This window comes from Leptonychotes weddellii, chromosome 1 (genome assembly GCF_054177405.1).
Source record: "Leptonychotes weddellii isolate Sample4059 chromosome 1, ASM5417740v2, whole genome shotgun sequence".
Classification (NCBI taxonomy): Eukaryota; Metazoa; Chordata; class Mammalia; order Carnivora; family Phocidae; genus Leptonychotes; species Leptonychotes weddellii.
This window is the reverse complement of record NC_138369.1, coordinates 90,697,156-90,710,469: the sequence shown is the minus strand read 5'-3', so window position 1 is coordinate 90,710,469 and position 13,314 is coordinate 90,697,156. Positions and strand designations below refer to the sequence as shown.

The following is a 13,314-nucleotide window of genomic DNA, read 5'->3' as shown; positions in this document are numbered from 1 at the left end:
AATAAAAATCTTAAAAAAAAAAAAAAAGATAAATACAACGGGTTAGGGCTGCTTCTTACGGAAGTTCTTAATACAAAATGATGGAATCGTGCCAAGTTCATCTGAGTCAATTTGATGGGGACCAATTTTATTTGATCCATGTCATCAGCTTTCTAAAGATCTGCCCTGATGCAGGGATGGATTTTAGACTATTCAGTTAAGACTGCAAAAGTGACAAATTCCAGGGGCGCCTGGGTGGCTCAGTCGTTAAGCATCTGCGTTTGGCTCAGGTCATGATCCTGGGGTCCTGGGATCAAGCCCCACATCGGGCTCCCTGCTCCACGGGAGGCCTGCTTCTCTCTCTCCCATTACCCTGCTTGTGTTGCCTCTCTCTCTGTGTCTCTGTCAAATAAATAAATAAAATCTTTTAAATAAAAAAAAAAGACAAATTCCATAAAAAATTCTTCTCTCAGTTAGGCCTTTGATAGGTACTATCAGTGAGTTCAATACTACTAGACAAAGAGAGTGCAGATGGACATCCATTATGACCCTAACTAATAAGGGCATGTGTCTGAGAAGTCTACCTCACCACCACTTGGCTAGAGTAAGTTTCTGCTTTGTTTAATGCTAACAGTTTATTTCCTCAGCTCTTTTCATCTGCAGAAAGTATCTAAGAATTAAAAGTTGCTATTACCTTCTTTTCATAAAGACTTTGTTAGATGACCATTAGAGGCCTCTGGGATTATGTGCTTCCCCCTTCACCTCTATTATTTCATATTTTTAATTTTATTTTGCAACCTATCTTATGGTAGAATAAAAATCTTAACTAGTCTCAATGAAGACTTTTTTTTCCTATTTCTTTTTTTCTTTTTCTGAAGTAAAGGCTACTGACCGGTTCCTCAGCCAGTTCCAAAGGATATCAGTTTATTTTAAACTGTTTAAGAAATTTAAAAGGTGGTCAGGCCTTTGTATTTACCCATATGCTCTGAGTACTATTATGAGAGCATGCCAAAGGTCCAGGAGATAGTCTGGCTACTGAATACAGCTTAGACTACCAGAGGATAAAATTATGTATAGTTAGCAGCAGAAGTTCATCTAGCAAGGTCCAAAGCTTGGTCTACCTCCAAACTCTCATGTCCTTACCACCCCACTCTTAGGAGAGCAGGGTAAGTCCAAAGTTGCATGGTAAAAGAGGCCATCCTCCAAATAGGGGGTCCTTAATGACTACTTAGTATCAAAGTTCAAGAATTTAGTGACTTTGGTTCACTAGACAGGATATAAATTGTTGCACCAAGAACTCTAGCTATTGGTGTATTGCCTTTTAAAGCTGCAGACCTTTAAGAGCAGATAAGCACAAATTCAACTGGAAGCATCACCACCCTTCATTCAATTTCACTACAGGGAGGATGATCAGGATAGGTACATATGAATTAAAGGACATATCTGTTTAGAGATAATAATGCAAAGGAGCTACAGTTTGTTTCTTTTATTGGTAATAAGAAACAAGTTTATTGGCCACAGCTTGCTAGCTAACCTTATCTCATGCTCCAACATGTGTTAAGTGTCCTAGAAGAGATTTCCTAGTTCACGGATTTGCAGCTATTATTAGAATTCAACAGGTCTTATAGGCACTAGTTCAGGTAGGGTTTCTTCACTGCTCCCCTATGAGAAATGTAGAGATAAGGCTACAATCTATGAAACACCGATTCCTAATGTAGCCATTATGCTTAATAATGATAGCTGGAACTGTGTCTCTTGATTTTTTGGTAAACACTTCGGCGCTGGCATAGGGCAGGCCTTGAAAATGTCATGACCACGTTTTTCGATGATATTGTTTGATATCATTGATATTAAAATGATATCACTGAATTAAACAATTAGAAATAGAAGGGAAATTCCCCATCCTGATAAAGAACATCTTGGTAAAAACATTAATTATCAGAAAACTAAGCCTGTTATCGTCTTGAAAAACAAAGATGATAAAATAACATTTAGAGTACTCCGGATGCAATTATTTTATGCTCCTTAAGGAAAGGAACTACCTTATTTGTATATATCTCAAGCCTAGAGGAAGCTCTCTCACATAAACACTTGTTTAATCAAACTAAATCACAACTAAGGTAACGGTCTGACCAGCCCCACCCAGCAAGACATATGCCACAAAAATAAAAGTTCCTTATATCTGTTGCTTAGTTCCCCCTGAAAAGACATGCCAAAAATTTTACTTCAGTCACCATGGATAAAAATGTTCCTAAAATATTTTGCATTTTCCCAGCTTTCTCAGCAAAAGGTACCGAATATGATTTGACCTTTTCCAGTGACTGGGGGGATCATCATGAATAGGCTTTACCAGAACTTAGCTGGTTTTTCTCCTTAATGTTGTGTTAAATGTCACTTCCTCTCTCTTTATTCACTAGTAGTAGGCTAAACTAGTAGTCATTCCAGCCTTCCTCCAACCTTACCTCTTTTCTGTGGTAGAGAAACAAAGAAGTAAACCTGGTAAGAATTCAACTCTTAAAAAAAATAAATAAGTACATAAAAGTTCTAAGAAAAACTGTCAAGCAAAGTATGTGGTTTTAATGCTGAAACTTTGTGACATTTATTATCGTAATACTAAGGCATGTTTCCTCTCTCATGTAAGATTATATTTTAAGAGTTTTGACCTTTTGGCAAATGGCATATGTTTATTTAGGCTTGGAGAGAAGTTGAATTTATTTAATTAGAAAATATTTTTGGTAGGGCTGGTAAAATTTGTGTTTGTATGCAAAGCCATACTTACCTGTTTCAAGTAGAGCAGAAAACAGAAGCTAGAATCCTTGGGAACTTTAAAAATTAAAAATTTTAGGTTACATTCCAGTGGCAGCATTTTAAAGTCAATCTTTGTTTTGGTACATGGGAAAGCAATTTTTAGATACTGAAAGTAATAAAAATCGTGAGTAGTAAAATAATTTAGTGGACGTGGATGAACTTTATTTTTTAAGAAAGAGAAATTTCATATACCAGAATATTATAGGTGGTACTGGTAAATACTATTTCATCAAGCTTTATTATAGGCTATGGGTTGTATATGTATTGGGGCATGAATAAAAATAAATTTCTTCTTGTGGATTTGGCTGTACTTTCTTATCGTCAAAAAAGTTGAGGGACGCCTGGGTGGCTCAGTCGGTTAAGCGGCTGCCTTCGGCCCAGGTCATGATCCCAGGGTCCTGGGATTGAGTCCCACATTGGGCTCCTTGCTCAGCAGGGAGCCTGCTTCTCCCTCTCTCTCCCTCTGCTTGTGCTCTCTGTCAAATAAATAAAATCTTTAAAAAAAAAAAAAAGTTGAAAACCTATTTATATAATGAGTTCTTAATGTTCTATAGATTGTCTGCAATCAGAAAAGAAATTTGTGCTTTTCATTGCAGCAATAATATTCTGCAACACACCATCACAAAGTCAAAGTCTTTAGCTTATAGGTCTCTAAATGTGGCTCTTTCCAATGAAGTTTTTATATTTTATCTTGGAAATGATTAGTACAATAAATTAAAACTAAAAATAATCCTTTTTTTTCTTAGAGACTTTAAGAAAACCCAAATAAACCTTTATGTGCAGCTATTTCTAATACTGCCACTAGTTTGAAGAGGCCTTTAAAAAAAAGACCTTTGTAATGAACTTTACCAGTTAAAATTAACCACATTAGTTAAAAGTTGCCTGAATAAATTTTTAGAATTGCAATTTAAGTTTAATAGACGTACCCATAAATTATTCTCTAGTTACATATGCATATTAAACTGCCTGTTAAAATGAAAATTATCAAAATTCGTATTTTTGATACTACTGGGACTCATATTCTATTCTAATCAAATCTTAATTATTTCTCATCCTAATGAGAATGAGAAGCTCCATTTCAACCCACCTACCACTGTAAACAAGGTTGTTGAAAGAACCTTTTATGTAACAAAAAGATAACTCTGCACTTACTATGAGCCAACCAAGAATTCCCAAGTACTGACAGACTTGTACTACACTTGAAATGTAACTGAGGAAACAATTACAAGGAGCATTTTGATGCTCAACACCACTCAGTGGTAGAACTCTGAGCATACACTCATTCATTTTGGTGCTCCAAGCACTGAACTAAAAAACTCAGTACACAGAACTTCATAAAACGTTAAGTTCTACTCCCAAGTAGCTGACGTGAGAAAGTACCCATGGGTTTTAAGGCTAGAATCAAGATAGGGAGAAATAAAATAATAATATATAAAAAGAGAATCTACTGTAAAGAAAAAGGAAATCCACAGTACTTTTGGGGTTTGGTCTGGCCTTAGCAAAGAATTTTTTTCGCCACAAACTTTTCCAAATACAAGACAGAAAATGAGTAGCTTTAACAAGCAATCACTTTGTGATACATTTAACATCACTCTATTAAAACATTTGAAATTACTATAAAAATATTCCAAATAGGAAGCTCCCTCATGAAGATCAGATATTAATACTAGTTTAATATGATCTGTAATTAGAATAAAACTTAAAAGAAAAAAAATTACCCAATGGAGACTTAAATGGTATTTGATTAATTAATATTAACTAATGAACATTAGTAAGTGACAGGTCTCTTAAACTTGCGTAGTGAGTATTAGATTGTATATACATACATTATGAATACTTTTTGTGTATGCTAGTTTCAAAACACAAAAAGCTAAAAAGTCAAAACAAAAAAGAAAACAGTATATAACAGATCCTGGGTGGTTCTGGAACCTAGCCTCTTCTGACCACACTGGCTATACACTGGGTATTGGCGGTCCTAGCAGAATCTGAAAAAAACTGGAGCTTCACTTTACAGTCCAAGCTCTATGGGACTTCGACGGATCTTCTGCAGAAAATGTGGTCTAACTCTGCATCCAAATGCCAACTGAAAAAGTTCTCTGGAAAACTGGTTTTCTTTTCTTTCAGAATTGCTAACACAAAGCCACAGTAACTCAACCATCAGCCTAGCACAAACTACCCTTTTCCCAGCCTAGATGTCTAACACAGAAAAAAAAGTTTTCCTTAAAAGGGAAAGAAATGAAAAAAAAAAAAAAAGAAATTAATGGGAGACTTAAGAGAATAAAGACAGTTCTCAAAACCTACCTATGATCTTCCTTTTTTGTCTAAGGAAGTAAAAAGAAATTAAGAAGTAGAATCTCTTGGGCGCCTGGGTGGCTCAGTTGGTTAAGCAACTGCCTTCGGCTCAGGTCATGATCCCGGAGTCCTGGGATCGAGTCCCACATTGGGCTCCCGGTTCCCCGGGGAGCCTGCTTCTCTCTCTGACCCTCTCCCCACTCATGCTGTTTCTCACTCTCTCTCTCTCTCTCAAATAAATAAATAAAATCTTTAAAAAAAAAAAAGAAGTAGAATCTCTTTCTCAAATGATCGAAGCAATGCAGATGAGAATGGAGCAGCACTAGTAGATTCAGATGTCAACGTAAAAACTGTTAATTCTACCTACAGGATAAAAATTCCTAGAAATGTTATAGCAGGGAACAATCAATGGTTGAAATAAGATCCATAACTATAGCAAGTAATCCTATCAAGATTAAACCCCATTCCAACACCATTCTCTCCCCCATGTTATTTTGGGATCACTACAGGCCATGTTGGGAAAAGCTATTCCACAGAAGATGGTACTAGGCTCTAGTAACATCTCTCTTTCATTCACAGAAGTTCAATGATATAATCCATCTTTTCCTTTTCCTTTAGATCCTATCTTCTCTCCCTCCCAGATATCCTTCATTTATAGTGTATCTGAGTAACCTGAACATCTTGATTTTGAAGCAAAGGAATGTGTGGGGATGAGATATGTAAATAAAGTCATGGGCATTACATATTTCATTATTAGGTTAGGGTAAAGTACATGTAATTTACTATTTTTTAGGTTTCTTTTGATGAATATTACTTCCCTGGTAAAAGAAGAGTATTTTATTATTTTACTATTGCATAAACATTAAAAAGGAAACATAAATGTGTATAAAGGAACCTAATTTTTTTTTTTTTTTAAATTAGGCTCCATGCCCAATGTGGGGCTTGAACTCACAACCCTGAGATCAAGAGTCACATGCTCTATCAACTGAGCCAGCCAGGAGTCCCTAGGAACCTAATTATTAAAATGCAGATATGGGGCGCTTGGGTGGCTCAGTTGGTTAAGCGACTGCCTTCAGCTCAGGTCATGATCCCGGAGTCCCGGGATCAAGTCCCGCATCGGGGTCCCTGCTCAGCAAGGAGCCTGCTTCTCCCTCTGACCCTCCCCCACTCATGTACTCTCTCTCTCTCTCATTCTCGCTCTCTCAAATAAATAAATAAATCTTGAAAAAAATAAAATAAAATAAAATAAAATGCAGATATGTTTATCAATTAAAGGGTGGAAGAAACAAATGAGTAAATTAATGAGCTAGTAGCACAAAGCTGTTTGAATCACATGTGGGTAGAAATGTTTCCATCCCCCAAGTATCTTTGAAAATAATTCCTTTTGTAGAATCTTTTAAACATTATTCTGAAGTAGATTAATAACAAATGCTATAAATTACTTTGTAGGAATATAGAAAAGAGTAGGAAAAATTAAATAATGATATTAAGCGACTATGAGATAATTTTCAGTTTAGTTTCTAGTCAAGGTCATATCTACTTGCTTGGTACTACTGAAATAAAAGTGAAATCCTGGGAATCCCATGTCATATATCAGCCTAGAGGCCTAAAAGAGGATAATAAAAGGTAAAACTAGAAAGGAAAACTGGAGGACTATTTTATAAGATGATAAAATTTCATTTAAAAATTAGTATGTTTATTATAAGATCATCCAAATAACCCAAAAATGTTTATGGTAATTTCTAAGTTTTTTCATAAAACATTGGGACCTAAAGAAAAATGTTTATGGGATAAATGAGTATTTGATTTAGAAGTACTTCCAAGAACATTAAGTGAAGTGAACATGGAGCCAATAGAAGGTTCTAATAATATTGTTTATTCCTTAGTCCAGTTAAATTTAATTGTAAGCCCTTAAAGTTTTCTAAATTAGTTCATTCAGCAAATACTGAGCACACACCAAGTGCCACACACTGTATCAGACACTAAAACTATAGAATCTAAAATATTATCTTTTCCTCACAGAGATTAAAGAATATATAAAAGAAAAAGTGATTAAATGGGATTAAGTAATATATTAAAGAAGAAGTGATCGGGCGCCTGGGTGGCTCAGTTGGTTGAGCGACTGCCTTTGGCTCAGGTCGTGATCCTGGAGTCCCGGGATCGAGTCCCGCATCGGGCTCCCTGCTCGGCAGGGGGTCTGCTTCTCCCTCTGACCCTCTTCCCTCTCGTGCTCTCTGTCTCTCATTCTCTCTCTCTCAAATAAATAAATAAAATCTTTAAAAAAAAAAAAAAGAAGTGATCTATTCAACTTGGAGAAAAATCAGGAAAGGTTTCAAATTACTTCATCTTAGAGCTAAAATAAGGTCAGGCTGTCCAGATGAAGAACATGGTAAAAATCAGATGGAAAGGGAGAGACTGCTCAACGCATATGCAGACTTGTAAAACTCTTGAAGGTCAAGGTGAGAGGGCAGGCAAAGTACAGACGTGACTTGAGAGAAAGGCATAAGTCAGGTAAAGGGGGTTTGTATGCCAGCTAAGTTTTATAAAAGTCATATTCCAACAGAAAATGAGTATCAACATATTCCTTATCATCTACAATCCAAATGTAATTCCATGTCAGGAAAAAACAAAAACAAAAGGTAGAAGGAATAATATCTAAGTCCATTCAGCTTCTTGATAATTGGCCTATATGACTCTGCAGCTACATCATTCAAAAATAATCATTAGAGCATAAAATGGTAATAAAATTCAGAAGTACATGCAGTGCACCATATCTGTTTACTAAGCTTCCCTAAAGTTCAATTAAAATAAAAGGACTATTTGAAGAAATTGTTGACTTAGTATTAAAACCATATGATGAAAATATCTTGGATGGCAGTAGCAATGAACAGACTTCTGATAACTAACCTTTATTTGGTTATAAACATAGAAATTTGTGTAGTTCTGAAAAGTTCTATTTTAAGTGATTTTAGTGTTCTTGAAATAACCATTTATTTTTACAAAATTAAGGGGAAAAAAGTCATATTTCCCACTGGGATGCCAATTCAAGTCTTCTGAAAACTGCCTCGGGAGATTACATTTTTCTAATTAAAAAATTCAGTAACACCTTTATCAGAGCCAGCAATGTTTTTTAACTTCAAATACTCACCCAAAACTAGCATTCCCAAACAATTACATTTCATCACAGTAAAGAACAGCATTGTACAAAGATAAACAAAACAACATTGTTTAGCTTTTCCTCTAAAGAGCTGCATTTTTCAGAGGATACAGTTTTTGTCAGTGAATAAAAGTGATTGTTTTCAGAATAAGCAACTGGCAGATAATCAACAGTTCTTACTAGCCTTCTGGACATCCTATATATCCAAAAACTAATTCCGAGTATGGGTTTTGCCACATTTCTTTAGAGCAAGACAAATTAAAAGGCTCAGGTGGGCTTCTCTCAACAGAAGACAAAAAATTAAAACAGTGCTCTCTTTAACTTAGAATGTTACAAACAGTGCAATTGCCTACCTTCCAAAAATTGCTAATTGCATTTCTCCTGTCTTATTGGCTATCTGAGTCAGAAAGCATTTGGGATAGTCTGTATAGAAAAAGTGTGCCATTTTCTTTATTGTAGAACACAACTTCACTTCATCATTGACTTCTAAGGAAGAAATAAGAGAAGTCTAGGTTTCTTCAATTATAGTACAACACTCATCTTTAAAAAAATCTAAAGAATTTCAAAAAGTAAACCCTGAAATACCCACCCCATCACCAAGATTACTGCCACCACCAATTACTGAAAGATCTTGATGAAATTTTACTTCTTTTCCCTTCTGCTCTCCACAATGGCAAGGGTTCCTTTCTCCAAGGAAAGCTTTGTAAAATACAGCTAGCTAATTCACATTTGTCTGAGATAATATGAGTATCATTTTTAATAGGAGGCATGACAAAAAATATAACCTTGCAACTACTATCAACTGCAGCATTCTGTATAGGGCTGAATTAAGCATTTCTAGTACTTGGTCCCAGGATGGTACATTGTAATAAGAAAGTTATTTTTTTAACTAGCTTCTTAAGTCAATGCATTCATACAGAATTGTATATATATATATGAATGAACCCCTATTTTATACAAAGAGCTATTTTTTAAAAAAGATTTTATTTATTTATTTGACAGAGAGAGACACAGCGAGAGAGGGAACACAAGCAGGGGGAGTAGGGCAGGGAGAAGCAGGCTCCCCGGGGAGCAGGGAGCCCGATGCGGGATTCAATACCAGGACCCTGGGATCATGACCCGAACCGAAGGCAGATACTTAATGACTGAGCCACCCAGGCGCCCCAAGAGCTATTTATTTTCAATTCAGAAAAGTACTATAACATACATTCTAAGTGATTAGGTTCTATAACATACCTAATAAAAAACTATATCTAATCATCAATTTGGAAGCCCAGAAAATACAGGCATAGGTTTTTGATCTGAAGATTATAGCTAACAAAGCTAACAGCCTATCAACCAATGACTACCCTTAGAAAAAGAAATGCTCTTTGGGATAAGATTCCAGTTGTTTTTCCAGTAACTATGATAAATTTATCCTTATTTCATACTACCTTGATAGGTGATCCATACTTCTTGTGTATTCATGAAACTTATATTTTATACATTACATGCTGGCATGACTGAACTGTCCTTTATAAACCACAATAGAAATTTCACACTCAACTGTCACTGAGTTATTGCATCATAGTGTGACTTATCAGTTAATAATTTAGTTTCTGAAAGGTCCATGTGATGGTTAGTTGTATGTGTCAACTAGGCTAGACTAAGAGATTCCAGAGAGCTGGTAAAGCAGTATTTTGGAGTGTGTCTGTGAAGGGGTTTCTGAAAGAGATCGGCATTTGATTCAATAGACTAAGTAAAAAACATCTACCACTCTTATCAATGTGGGTGGGCATCATCCAATTTGTTGAGGGCCCAAATAGATGAAAAGGTAAAGGGAAGACAAATTCCCTCTCTGTTGCTGATATCCACCTGTCCTGCCCTCAGACATCAAAGCTCTTGGTTCTTGGACCTTTTGACTCCAAACCATTAGCTCCCTTGGTTCTGAGGCCTTGGGACTCACACTGAATTATACCACTGGCCTTCCTGGTTCTCCAGTTTGCAAACAGCAGATTATGAGAAACTTCTAGGCCTAACAGAAGTAAGCATCTTTGCCATCTTTATTCTTACTCTATTTTACACCACTGGTAAGAAGTGTAAAACATCAATGGCTATTACCTGCTGCTTACTTACTGTGTGCAAGGCACCGTTTGATAAGCATTTAACATTGATTATTTCATTTGACCCTCATAACAATTCTATGATGTAGGGAACATAACAATTCCTATTTTACAGATAAAGAAATTGAGGCACACAGAGGTAAAATAACTTTCCTGAGATCACACGGCTAATAAACAATAAAAATGGGATTCAGTTTAGTCAGACAGACCAGAGACACTTTTGGAAGCAACAGCATGATAGCTGCCCAAGGAGAATCCCAAGACCAATTCATACTTGTATTGGTTGGCGATAGTGGTACTAGAAAAACTATGTTTGTGAAACATCATCCGACTGGTGAACTTGAGAAGTACATAGCCACCTTGGGTGTTGAGGTCCATCCCCTTGTGTTCCATACCAACAGAGGACCTATTAAGTTCAATGTATGGGATACGGCTGGTCAGAAGAAACTTGGTGGGCTGAGGGATGGTTATTACATCCAGGCCCAGTGTGCCATTATAATGTTTGATGTAACATCAAGGGTTACTTACAAGAATGTGCCTGACACAGAGATCTGGGACAAGTACGTGAGAACATCCCCATAGTGCTGTGTGACAACAAAGTAGATGTTAAGAACAGGAAAGTTAAGGCAAAATCTATTGTCTTCCACTGAAAGAAGAACCTTTAGTACTATGACATTTCTGCCAAAAAAGTAACTACAACTTTGGAAAGCCCTTCTTGTGGTCTGCTAGAAAACTAACTGGAGACCCTAACCTGGAGTTTGTTGCCATGGCTGCTCTTGCCCCACCAGAGGCTGTTAGGGACCGAGCTTTGGCAACACAGTATAAGCATGATCTAGAGGTTGCTTAGGCAACTGCTCGCCTGGATGAGGATGATGACCTGTGAGAAAGTGCAGTGTGAAAAAGTCTAGTTTGCTTGTTTTTTTGTTTGTTTTGTTTTTAAGATTTATTTATTTGAGAGAGAGAGAGAGTGGGAGAGAGTATGGGGGGGGGCACAGAGGGAGAGAGAGAAAATCTGGAGCAGACCTTACGCTGAACAAGAAACCTGACATGGGGCTTGATCTCTGAGATCATAACTTGAGCCAAAACCAAGAGTTGGATGCTTAACTGACTGTGCCACCCAGGTGCCCCCAAAAGTCCAGCATGCTTGCCACTTTATTATATAGCTGAGCAGGACTTGTGCTTAATCTTTGGGATGCTGAAGGAGATGAATGGGTTTCAAAGTGAATGTGGCTGTTTAAAAAGTACCTTCATTTTTTGGATGCATATTTGACTGTTTTGGAATGCAACTGTTTCCTTCCTGAGTTTCAAATAAAAGACTGCTATAGTCACATCACAATATCCAGTGGTAAAATCTAATTTGTCGCTGTCATTCCCTTTCCTTTTAGTTTAGAATCAGAATAAAGCTGTATTTCAAATGAAAAAAAAAAAAAAAGGGATTCAAAAGTATGCAGTATGTAGTATTCCAGACCTTAATTAAAATTAATGTGTCTTCCCTGTAAACTGAGGTCTCATATTTTTAACATAACTGAGGCAAGACAGAAACCATTAGGAAAAACATGAGTAAGGAATCTTTAGCCTTAAATGGCTACTCTGTTGTTTATTTGTGAAGGAAAGATAGCAGAGTTTAAAAACATGTATAACAGAGTGGAACCTTATTCATTAAAACTGTATCTACATGGTGAGGTATAACGAGAAAATTTCTAACATTTTTCTTTCTAAGATGAGAATCCTAACATTTTTACATGTACATGTTTTTTAAAAATGCATTATACACATAAGTAGAAGGTTACTACTATACTACATAGCTTGATTTAACAAACCTTTATTGCTCTTCTACTATGCACCATGATACAAATTAGGTAATAACTATAATTAAAACATGAACTCTAAACACAGCTCACAAGTGAAATATATATATAATAAATAATAATAATGTGATAAAGGGTAAAGGAGATATTTACAAAGTGGAAGAGTGGCAAATTGAGCTGGAATGATTCATTCTATCAGGGCAGAAAAAAAGTTAGGCTTCCAGAAAAGATAATATCCTCAGCTAGCACTTAAATGTCATCTTGGACAGAGATCTTGGACAGAGGAAATAGTATATACAAAGGCACAAAGGTATAGTCAGCATTGTTACAACAAGTCGAGAGACTTCAAGGAGGTGGAATGGCTGCAGCATAAAATTCAAGGCAGGAAATAGGAAGAGATGAGCTGGAGTACAGCTAATCATAAAACTCTATTAGAAGCACTCAGACTCATGATGAGGATCCACTAAAGGGACAAGAGGACTAATAAGCCTACCTATTCATTCCAGAGTTGTGTTTTCACCATCAAAAATAAACATTCAATGACAGTATTTCCTTAAATTTTGCAGTGACCCACCTTCCATCCCCAACGAAGAAAGTTATTTAAAAAAAAAAAGTATTGTAGTTTCTAGTTAATAAAGACTAGACTGAGCCAAAAATTACATAGCATAATAATGCAATAAACCTTAGAATCAGCAAATTTTAGTTTACTTTTAATTTCTTAGCAGCAAGAAATTAAAGAAATATTATAATAATGTTTCCTTTTTGTTGAAACAATCTGCAATTATTACAGTTTAGTTCTGGATCAAATCTTAAAATGGCTTAAATTCAAATTACTATAAAAAAGACATATAATTCTGAAGAGCAGGAAATCTACATTTGACTTCAAGCTCTAATTTATTTCCCATTTAAAGGCAACTAAGAGTTTAGATTTGGAAATGATATAAAACAGTAACAACACCTATCATTTACAAAGTGCTCTACATTTCCAAACCCTTTTTCAGTTATTATTTTATTCCTTTAATAAGTTTATTATGGAAGTGTCAATTCTTTCATGAAATGCAAGGAGCAGAGACAAAAATTCAGGCACAACAGGGGTCTGTTCCTACTGAACAAATCATCTAAGATCAAGCTATGTCAAGTCCATGAAGTAATATCCCATGTCTATTCT

At 35.9% G+C, this 13,314-nt stretch overlaps 1 protein-coding gene and 1 pseudogene across 5 annotated transcripts in view; one reads left to right on the top strand and one right to left on the bottom strand.

Annotated features, from left to right (window-relative positions):
* RNF13 (ring finger protein 13) overlaps window positions 1-13,314 on the bottom strand; it is a 151,121-nt gene that overhangs the window by 79,269 nt on the left and 58,538 nt on the right. The window lies entirely within an intron of this gene.
* Window positions 10,639-11,221, top strand: LOC102730443 (GTP-binding nuclear protein Ran-like; annotated as a pseudogene).